Raw genomic sequence first — 12,013 nt, 5'->3', positions numbered from 1 at the left:
GGCCCCACCCTACATGATGATCCATATGGAGCCCAATCATCTATACATTTACAAACATGAAGACAGAAAAGTTAGGTTTCTGTTTGACCAACTTTCTAAAGGTTTATATGGAAATTTGCTCATAAAAAATACATAACATTATGACACGATGACCAGTTCATCAGAGATCTCATCATCAGTATCTTGACCCACACATAAAGATGTTCTTTGGATCTTTAAGGGCTCAAAGTAATATTTCAACAACACCTAAATCTTATTTTTGAGTAATATTCTTGTTAATACTCTATTTGCTTTCTTACCGAGAGTTAGATGAAAATGTCGATACCAATCACATGTTCATCAAAGTCTGGTGAAATGAAACTCAGTACAATAATGTGTTTACAATTTTATGACTAATATAACGGAAGCATCGTGGACTCTAAGATCTTATTGTGGCTGTCAACATATTTGTATAATTGCACTGTGAATATGTGCATTAGTTTAGATCGGAGGTACTCAAATACAAGTCAAACCAAATTTCCATCATATCCACATCCAAAGGTCCAGTAAGTCTGCAGTACATGATGATGTTTCAGTACAAAAACTCCAGAACTCTTCACATGAACAACATTTCTGTACTAATGTGAGACGTGACACCTTCAAAGTCCTCAGACTAGAGCATATGATATGATACGATAAACTTGGAAATGGAAATTTGTCTTGGACTCTGTAGCTGCACCATGAATGCCTTGACGGCCACAATGACACAAACAATACAACCTCAGCCATACCAACACCAACAATTACATAACATGACAATATTGCACATAACCTGTAACATAACACATACATACACCTCAAAAAAATTCATGCTAAAAGATCACCAATTATTATTATTAAATTATTGCACAAACTTCAGCATCAAGCAGCATTGTCAAGAAATGTAATGGAGGTTGGAACAAATGAATTAATGAATGTGGGACTCAAGGGTAGGAGGTCATACTCTGAATGAAGGATGTGAGAGGGGTCATCTACTATCCTCTGGGCTTGCCTAAAAACAGTTTGTTGATAAATTGGACTGCAGGGTCTGGTAGTTGCTTTTTCCATTTACCTTCATGGCCGTGTGTACCATACAAGCAAGTTTAGTTTTTAGTTATGCCGTGAGGCATAAAAACGTGTGATGTAAGTGTTCATTAAGCCGGCCTCAGACTACATGAGTTTTGGGCCGATTTATCCCTGATTCACCCCTCTTGACAATCGGAGAAATCTGGCCTGGTTGGTACCAATCTTTGGCCCAGATTAATTTGAGGGGTTTACAGATACAATCTTAAACCTCCAGAACTACTCGCAGACTTATCGGGGCCGTTTGTTTGATATTTAGGAGTTAAGATCTGGATGATTACATGACTACTTTCTGAGTGGAACCACAACAGCCAATGAGAGAGACAAGTCTACAAGGAGAAGGAAGTTAATGAGAGGACTTTTAAAATGGCGACCGCAAAGAAACAACAACAAGCTATCGTACGGGTGCGTTGGACAGCTGAGATGGAGGAAAGGCTTGTTGATATGTGACAGGAACACAACTGCCTTTATAACGTGTCTTCAAAAACACATTATAACCATGTGGACAGAGATCATGTGATCATGTGAGATCACAGGAGTTTCTCCTTATGTGCGTGGTACAATCCTGTAGTCTGAACCCGGCTTTAGTGAGTTCTTCACTGTATTCATTGTTTAAAATGTTTGATTTACAATTATTCTGCTGGAGGTTTGATATGAGGACTTCAACTGGTTCAGTTTTGTGGTTCTTACCTTTGTTTTGGCATGTATAATGTCATAGTGGCGTTTTGTGTTCCCACTCTTCATTATGGTCACTGTTTCATTGCAAATCAAGCACAATAGGTCAAAATGTAGTAGTAGTATTAGTATTTCTCAGTCCACTCATGCTAAAACACAGTTTTCACTGTCACCCTTGTTTTGAAAAAGACATTTTAGGTTTTCAAACGGAGCTCCAACATTCGACTACGACCTTGCATATGGCAGTGACTTGATGACACGTGAGGTGACGCAATATCATTGTGTTATATCAATATTTTACTGTGTATGAGTAAGTGTGACTGAGTGTGTGTGTGTATGTGTGGAGACCGAACAGCAAGGCACAGGACACACATTTTTGTGGTTTCCTAAGATGAGTTTTTATTTACCCAGAAAAAGCAAAAGGAATGAAGCAACTAGTGATTAGTAACTAAATTGGGCCATAAAGAGTTCAACAGAACTGAAGTCAAACTACAGGAACCTGAACTGCATAACTGACATCAACAGAACTAATGACACATAAGGGGAACATGTACTGGCTGGTTAAACATTTACAGATCCTCTCCAGACATGTATTAAGACGTATAAACATACTCTGCTTGGAACAATAATGTGTGTCTGATATGTTTTTTCTACAAAAAAGTATAATTACCACTTTAAAATCCTTCAAATGACATCTATTCCTTCTCCCTCATTAAAAATTCCAGCGTCTATGAATATGCAAACATATTCATGGCGGTGTGCAGCAGTGCAGCAGCTTCTCTGTTATGGTATAAAGAGTGTTTGGGACTCTTCTCTTTATGTGAGTAAGTGTGCAGATAACACGACCAGTGCAACTAGGCTGAGAAGGTGCAGCCAAACCGAACTTCTGAACATTATCAACAACTTGCCCGCCTCACTTCCACTGAAGCGGACTGGCGTAGCAGACCACACCAGTTCAGAGGCGACAGAAGAAGAGTTAGCGGGCCGCTCTGTTAGCCAAACTAAAAGCTAACCAGGCCAGCCAGTCCATCACTCTTTCTGGTCAACATTCGCTCTCTGGATAACAAAATAGATCTGATCCAACTGAGACTGAGTGTTCATCTGGAGACAAGGAACTGTTGTGTTTTTCTCCTGACAGAAACTTGGCTAAACAGCAACATGCCGGACTTGATTTTCAACTCAACAGGTCGCTACTCTTCAGGGCAGATTGGAATCAGCTGTCAGGGGAAACCCAAGGAGGTAGACTATGCCCATAATTATCTTTAATTATAAATGATTGGTTCCTTAGATTTGTGACGTATGAAATCCTGCCTGACTGAATCCGTGTTTTTCAGGCTGGTACACTGCAGCTGTGGCGTTGACTGCTTATTTCACTCCTGATTTGTCTTGTAGCGCATGAGAAACACCACATGAGCATGTTAACAAGGTTAAAAACCTGATTTTCATTGGATGAGGTCTTTAAAAGGGATGGGCGGATTGATACTCACAAGCTTCTCATTTGGTATCAAGTCCTTTAAAAAAATATCAATCATAAAATAATATAAATACAAAACGTGGTTGGTTGCATCACTTCCAAATGTTTTCAGTACTTTTGTATAATGTTTATGCCAATAAACAGCCCTGACATATTTAGCTGACCTGTGTCACATGACTGGCCGCACACTTCCGCATCAAACTTGTGAGAAAATGGCAGAAAGGAAACGTAGTGTGGTGCTACTTTTCACCTGTAGATAAAAATAAAGCAAGAACTGTCGGTATTGTTAAAATTGTATCATATTGAATTTGAGTTTGGTATCGGCCTTACCTAGTCTTTAACATACACAAGGCGTGGACAAATAAACTAACTAAATTAACTACAAATAAACACGTAGACAGTTTGCTTCCAGCTTAATATTAACTGAGCAAAATCCAACCACAATAACTCTAAATTAAACTTGCAAAATACACAAACAACAGACTCTTTTCCCAAATCCCCCTTTCTGTTGCAGGACGCTGGTTCAGTCCAGGCCGGTGCATTTATTAACAGCTTAATCCGTTGATCATTTACACGACGGAGGACAGACGTCCCCTCAGATCAACCACGTTAACTCAGCTAAGACAGATAAACCTAACAGAAATACTAAATTAACTATATGTGTATGTTTCATCTAGAAACGATGTATGTAAAAATACTAATAAACATGCAAAATCATATTATGTTGGTTATTTATTATGAAAATTGTAACTGAATGTAAAAGTAAATGAGAGCAAAAGTAATTAAAAACGCGAGAATGTGGAAAGAAAATATTCCAGTCTGCTGGTTTAATCGTGTCTATATATTCTGTGTGTGTGTGTGTTCGTGTGTGTGTTTGTGAATGTGCTGTCGGCCTTTAGTATTTCTGAAAATGTTCTTGTTGAGATTTTAAGGATGGACTCTTGGGAGATTAGCCTTCAGCTAAAAGTTATCCAAATAAAAAAATGAATAAAGTGTGTTTCCAGGTGTTTCTCTGTGTAAAAAAAAGTACTATAAAGCCTTTTGTGTCTCCAGAGGGAGCTTCAAGTGATGTCAGTAACAATAACTTAATTTTATACTAATTTCCTGGAAATGTTCAGAGCAATTTTTTAGGACATTTAACAGAAAGGGTTGTGCAATTTGGTACAAATTATAAGAAAAATGAGGGAGAAAAAGTGAAGTTGGTTGAGTTGTAGTTTCATATTTTTCATTTTTCAACAATTTCCTAAAAGTAGCTGCTGTGTAGCTGTTAATCCTTTGAAAGCGTTATGTTTAATCAGGTTTATGAGAAATGAAAGAAAGAAAATATAAATGTTTTCATGGTTTTATAAGAATGTCACACAGCACAGTCTTCCTGCTTTACTTTGAGTGTAAAGTTGTTCTTCTGTCATGTTTCTGTGACCTCTGACCTCTCTGTGACGCTCCCTCACTCAATGAAACATGAAAATAATTTATGTTTGACAATAACTCTTCTGTTTGCTCTTATCTTATCGTCATCACACACACTCCATTGTGTCTCTTATCAGTGACCCAGAGCCCTGATTACAGCAGCAGCAGCAGCAGCAGCAGCAGCGTTACTGAGAGCTTCGTCGTGATGATACGCCTCCACCTCTAGCGCCGTCGGCTCGACGAGCACCGCGTCTGTGAAAGTTTGTGACACTGTTTTTTTTTTTTTTTTGAGTTTTTATTTTCAGTTTTTATGTCAGCTATGAGTCTGTGTGAGTGATTCAAGAGAAAGACAGGAGTTTTAAATCAGGAAAACGAGTCACAGAACAGCTTCCAGCAGAGCAGAAAATGTTTGAGTGGTTTAAAACATGAACACATTTGTTTAATTTCTCTGTTTCTGACCTCTTATTTAACTATTCAGAATGTAAACTCTATGTTTCACTTTAACTGCAGGAATGTGTAAACATTTTATTTGTTTTCTAATGTCATGTGCACATGTGTTTGATTTTCACAAAAGGAAATAAAAAGTAAATACAGTAAAATAAAACATGAACATAATTATGGTTTTGGTTTAAAAACGCTTAAATATGAAATTAACTGATTAATGTAAAAAATAAGAACAGGAAACTTTTAATAGATAGAACATAGAGAAGTTATTGGCCTTTACTCAAAATTTTGAGTTTTGATGTGTTTAATAATGAAGTTCTCTATTTTGAGAGGCAAACTTAATATAAAAAAAAAGGAAATTAAGCCTAAAAGCCTAAAAAAGCCTAAAGAAAACCATCAAAGAAGAAGAAATACAAGTTTAGAGACCTCACATCTTCTCTGGGGTCATGTGAAAGTCACTGAGTTGGATTCTCAAAACACAGAATAAAGTAGAAATGGAATAAAAACCTTCGACATAAGCGAACAATGACTCAGCGCTCTGGCTCTCGGTGCTTTGTTGTGGGTAATTGTGCGATTGCTTTAGAATTGATTCAGTATGACTCACCTCGGCTTTGTTTTGTGCAAAATTACACATCATCTTCAGCAGGAACAGAATATACATATCAGTTATGCTTTATGAGTAGCGATGTGATGAGTTTAAAATACCAACAAGCTCATTGAATTATGGTGTTAACTTCCTTCTCACTGACAGCTGCAGAAAACTGCAGTCCGTTGTGTTGAAGAAACACCAGAAACAGAAAGCACATAACTACGATACAATAAGAAGCCGTAGCAACACAAGAAACTACAAATCATAAAAGTAAGGCTATAAATAAGTGTGGTTATTATTACATATGTCTTTTTTGTCTCATTATAAACAAACAAAAGTAATCTAAAGCCTAAATTGGATATTCGTACCTTGTAAGATCATTAAATAAGCTGCTGTAATGTCAGCTGCTGCTATTTGTTTGTTTGTTTGTTCGTTTGTTTTTAGACCATATTTGTTTACATTTTGGCAAATTGGCTCCATTAAAAGTCATCAGCTCTTAGCAGCTCCTGTTTGCAGTGCAGCCGTGACTGGATCACTTAGATTTCTGCCGGTTGATTCCAGTTTAACCCTCCGATAACTGGAATGAGGATAGAATAATTCAATCTTCTACACTTTCCAAATGTTATCAGACCGAATTGATCAAATTCTGACAGTGAAATGAGTCATTTCGTTGAGGGTGTGTGACGCTCAAAAAAACGTATCCAACATTTTACAGCAGCTCTTTTTCCCATGATTGTGTTTGGGAAAAATGTTTTATCTGCCTCTGTCAAAACCCCGGTGCACTTCCTGGAGGCTTGGTTATGACCTCACTCAGTATCTTTACCCCACCCTCAGCTCTCCGGCACCCCCCTGGGGAGGCTTTTGACTTTGTCCTGCTGAATGTCTATTACAGACCACATCCTGTCGTTTCCCCACAGTTAAAATGCCGTCAGAGAAAAATCTCTCGTTATAACGACAAAGTGTCACGACAGATCTTAATGTCAATGAGACGATCTGATTAAATAACGTAGGAAGATATTTTTACTCTTTACAACAAGAACATAACGACTACATTTTGATTATAACGAGAAATGTTTAAAATATTGATAATCTGTTCTCAAAGTGTTTGTCATAAAAAGCACCCACTATTATGAGCAAACTTTATTATAACAAGAAAAGTATTGCATAAGGGAAATATATCTTCTCATTATATTGAGGAATTTTTAAATTAAAATTAACATGCATTCGCGTTAAAAAGATAATATTTCATTCCACTATGTTCACCAGCTAGTCTACAGCTAACTGTGTGTGTTTGTTTGGTACCGAGCAGGTAGTGTACAGTGGCTTTTTAGAGCTTTTACTCTGAAAACAGCTGCCTGCTGCAGCTGAAAACGACACTACCAAAACAGTAAAGTTGCAGCCAGAAACAAAATGTTTAGGCTAAAAGTATCGCAAACTTTAATCAAATTTTCAGAACATCAGCAAAAGAAAATGTGAATTTATGCATGTTTCCATCCACCAGTGTTATGTGAATATTAGGAGTTGATTTATCAAGATAAACAGAAGGTGGCGCTAATCCTGCAGTCAGGTGCCATCAAACCACTGCAGAAGAAGAAGGCGCAACGAGATGATGATAATGATGAATTAAAAGAGCGCCAGTCAAACCTCAAACAGAAGAAAACATGTTGCTGTTCCCATATAATATTGCATTTATGTTTGTTTATTGTATTAATTAAAGGAGTGTTTCATTCTCCTCATTGGTCCACGTGTAACAGGGTCAACTGCGCAGCATATGTATTATAATTACACAAAATTTGTAAATAGTTAAATCCTGACGTGCTAATCCTCCAGGGTCAACAGGTGGAACATTTTAGGCTCAGTTCATTGTACCCCTACGTTCACTTTCTCTTAATCGCTTATAAGGCCTTACACGGTTTAGCTCCTGCATATATATCCGAGCTACTAAGCCTGTATATTACCATGCAGTCACTTGGGTCTTCCAACCAAAACCTGTTGGCCGTACCACGTGCCAAACTAAAAACCAAAGGCGACTGTGCTTTTGTTAACCCTAATCCTTACCCTAACCCTCTAACCCCCTAACCCCTACCCCGACCCTGACCCTAACCCCTACCCCGACCCTAACCCTAACCCCAGTCCTAACCCTGACCCTAACCCCAACCCTAATCCTAACCCCCTAACCCTGACCCTAACCCCAGTCTTAACCCTGACCGTAACCCTAACCCCCTAACCCTAAAAACACCTAAAAACCTACTTTTTTTAGAATGGCTTTCTCTTAACATTTCATAAATTCAAGTGTGTGCTCTGGGTGATGATTGTTTGCTCGCTGTGTTCGTATGTGTGAGATGTCTGTATGTGTTCTTGAATAAGTCTTTCATGGTTTTTGTGTCCCAATGTCACTGTAAAGCACTTTGTAACCTGTGTTAAAAAAGATGCTATATAAATAAAGTTTTACTTACTTACTTACTTTTGTTGTCATACTTCATGGGAGAGGTAAGTGACATTGTGCACTCCTTTTATGAAATTTGTTTATCAGTTTGGACTTATTGTACAGTATGGTAACACAATTCTGTTATTAAATTTGTGTAGGAGCCTTTCTTTTCATTTACTTCTGTCAGTTGCTGGAATAAATGGTGGCCTCCAACGAAACCCTCGTCTGAGCCTCTTCCTCTTCCAACACAACGCAACACAAGTGCGCCTGGCGTTTTTATCTGCCGCCATTTTTCGTCTCTCCAACAGAACGGAAGCTTGAGTGACATTTAAGTCATGTGATTTCTATGAATCTGTCTCCATTGCACTTAGTCGCATTTACTTTTCCACCTCCGCCAAGCGTAAAAACTTTTTTTTGCGATATTTTGAGATTTTTTTTCGAATTTTTGGCATTTCTGGGTTTTTTTACGCACAAACTGAAAATGCACATAAGGCTAAGGGGAGCTGCGGATTCATCACTACGAGCCACGACCAACACATCACACACTGACAGATCAGACACTGTTATTATGAAAAATATCGATTATAGCCGCTTCAAAAAGAGATCAGGATGCTCCTATTCTGAAACTTAATAATGTTCCTAGTTTCGTCCTCTAGATCTTCAGACACGTTTCAGTATCTGCTGATGTGGAACGATGAGGTCACTGCTCTGCTGTCGTCAACACAAACAGCTCTTCTCATAACGCTGCCGTGGATCATTGCGTAATTGTTTAAAATCAAAAGCTTTTTTTAGTCAGAGTGAGTCACAGCAGCCTGTTTGTGGGTTCGGTTCAAAGTGGCCGATAGGGATGAATCATAACTCTGATCTCCAGCTGAAATAAAAAGACGTACCTCAGTTACAGCCACGTTGTTGTTTTATATATATACGTCACAAACAACTCTGGATTTTACAGACTAAAAATAACTCCACACGTTCAGATATTTTACAAAAGTTTACAACAGGAATAGAAAACAAGTGGACGGATGAAGTGACAGAGCACGAACCACTTACAAACTTACATTTTTCTCAACTTTTACAGATTTTTTTTTTTTAAGTGCTGATGACAGAAGATGCAGCAGTTAAAGTGTCACACACAGCGGACATTCAAACTTCAACACAAGGATATTTTCTGTTAGCTTTGAGCTTTTGTTTAAACTTTCATAACCTTGGTGAGAATAGATCCAACATAGATATTTTGTCTTTACAAATAAAAAAATTCACAAATGTGTCTCTTCAAACATCCAACCACTTTGGATTTGTATTAAAAAAAACTCATGCAGGTGGTGAGTGTTACAGGATGTGGATGATGTTTGTGCAGCACATTCATGAAGGATGATTAACACCAAACATGCAGCTGTAAAACTTTTACATTTTACACAATGAGAGAAAAACCTTCCCGCGCTGCGTCACGATCATATGTACAAACAATTTCAGCAAAGACATTTCTCACAGTCTACACAAAACGGAGAAAAAGGATTGTCACAGTAGCCTGTATTTACAAGAATACGTACATACACACACACACACACACACACACACACACACACACACACACACACACACACACACACAACCAAAACCAAACATCTTCAGAGACTTTCAATGTGCTGTAAAATGGCATTTTTCCTTTTAAAGCAGGTTGTTGAGGTGTGAAAGTCTACGACGACGACGATAAATCCTAAAACATGAGTCTGGTATTTTTTATTATTATCAACAAATTCGACAAGAAGAACCAAACCATTAATAAATTGACCTACGAACAAGTACTGTGTGTGCATCCGAAGTTATTCCCAACCAGGGAAACCACTTGTTGTTAGCTTAAAGTAATGAATAAACAGTTTAAATTGTTGAAACCAGTGGTTCTCAAAGTGGGGTCCAGGGACCCGCAGGGTCCTTGAGGGTGTTCCAGGGGTCTCCAGCTAAAAGGGAAATTATTTATTTTCTCTATAATTGCATCCATAAGTAACACAATGACCGAATGTTTGACTACTTTGGTCATTGGTTTCATACACTTTCTGTAATAAAACATCTATAGATGCAGAGTGAGGGTCTCTGGCACAACTTCACCTACTTCCAAGGTGCACGGAGAAGGGAAAGAAGTCTAAAGAGAGATGAGAACTCCAGCAACACTTGTAGTATGAAGAACAACTTTATTAGTTGACTGATGCATTTCGGCTTGTAGCCTTCATCAGGGTCATCATAAAACACATTACAAACACCATTTAAATGTGTTTTATGATGACCCTGATGAAGGCCACAAGCCGAAACCAAGCAGCAACCTCCAGGCCAGAAAAATGAAGCCAATGTGGAAGTGCCAAAAACTGCAGTTCCTTGAACGACCACTTGAGGCTCCAAAAGTGAGTCAATCCCCATAGACCTCCATGTTAAAATGTCCAACTTTACAGCAGAAATAAACATGTTTACAGCCTGGTATAAAAAACGGTTTTGGTCTCTGTAGCTAATTTCCTCTTTCATGACAACTGTACGGGGGGTGAATTTTTTTATAACTCATCCGTTTGAGTTTTATTAAGCCGTAAAGTTATGCATAATGAAATACATGGCTGCTTTGAGTGACAGGTCCGGCAGCCACTAGGTGGCTTGTTTCGGCCATTCGGCCCGCCTCTTTGCCCATTTGTGATTGGCTGGGAGTTAGGCAGCGCCACGCACTGCCAAGATGGCGACGGCCGGAGCGGCTCACTTTGAGCTCAAAACCGCTCTTCAGAAACCAACGGATGACGTCACGGTGACTACGTCCATATTTTTATACAGTCTACGGCCGAAACGCGTCAGTCAACTAATAAAGTTGTTCTTCATACTACAAGTGTAATAAAACATCTAAAATCTGTGACGAAATCTTATCAGATGGGGGTCTGTGGTCTAATCTGTGTCAGTTTGACAACCACTGTGTTAGACAGTCATTAACTATATATTTGTGAGCTGTAAACATTCAGAAAGTATTGAGACGGACGAACATGTTGTTGGTTTTGGTCTTTTCATGGGATTTGTTGACACGTTAAAATGTCACCACTAACACTGCCGGAGTGAGATAAACGTCACAATCTGACTTTCAGTTCATGTTCTGGATTATTACAGAGAGACGTTATATTAAAGGACCGGCTATGTTTTTTGTTTCTTCTTCATTGGACGACTTTCAGCTGCTGAACATGAGCTTCAGTTGGTCTTTAATCCTGCTTGTCTTCAGATTCCTGTTTTCAGTTTGGGGATCGACTCTGTGACGAAACTCACACAGACGCTGCAGCTTTCACACACACTCGTAAAAACACATTACACACACACAAACACACACACACACACACACACACACACACACACACACACACACACACACAAAAGGCATTTGGTAGAACATTTGGTAGGCTGTTTGTTAACACAATGTTGTAAATTGTGTCATATTTCGAAATAAAAGCTGCTCATAATGCATGTACTGTGTGTGTGTGTGTGTGTGTGTGTGTGTGTGTGTGTGTGTCCTCTGGCTTGCAGCCCAGGACGAAGCAGAAATCTTCCTCTTCTTTTTTTTTTTTTTCTTGTTCCGTCTTTTAACTTTTGATCGACTTACAGTTCGCATCAGAAAAACAATATTAAACACACAGAGATAAAGAGGAAAAAGTAGGAATCGAACAGGCGGTGTGTACATGCCGGGCACTTTTATGTGTCTGTTTTGTTGTCTTTCACCGTCCTCTGCTACATTTGCTGCCACACAGTCCCCATCAGTCTGCAGTGTATCTGTGTGTGTGTGTGTGTGTGTGTGTGTTTGTCTCACCTGCCAAAGCTGGTGCCCCCTACAGGCTGCAGTGTTCATTACAGCCACAACATGCAAGTGTATAAATTTCAATCT

This window comes from Thunnus albacares, chromosome 23 (genome assembly GCF_914725855.1).
Source record: "Thunnus albacares chromosome 23, fThuAlb1.1, whole genome shotgun sequence".
Taxonomy (NCBI): domain Eukaryota; kingdom Metazoa; phylum Chordata; class Actinopteri; order Scombriformes; family Scombridae; genus Thunnus; species Thunnus albacares.
Note: the sequence above shows the minus strand (reverse complement) of the source record.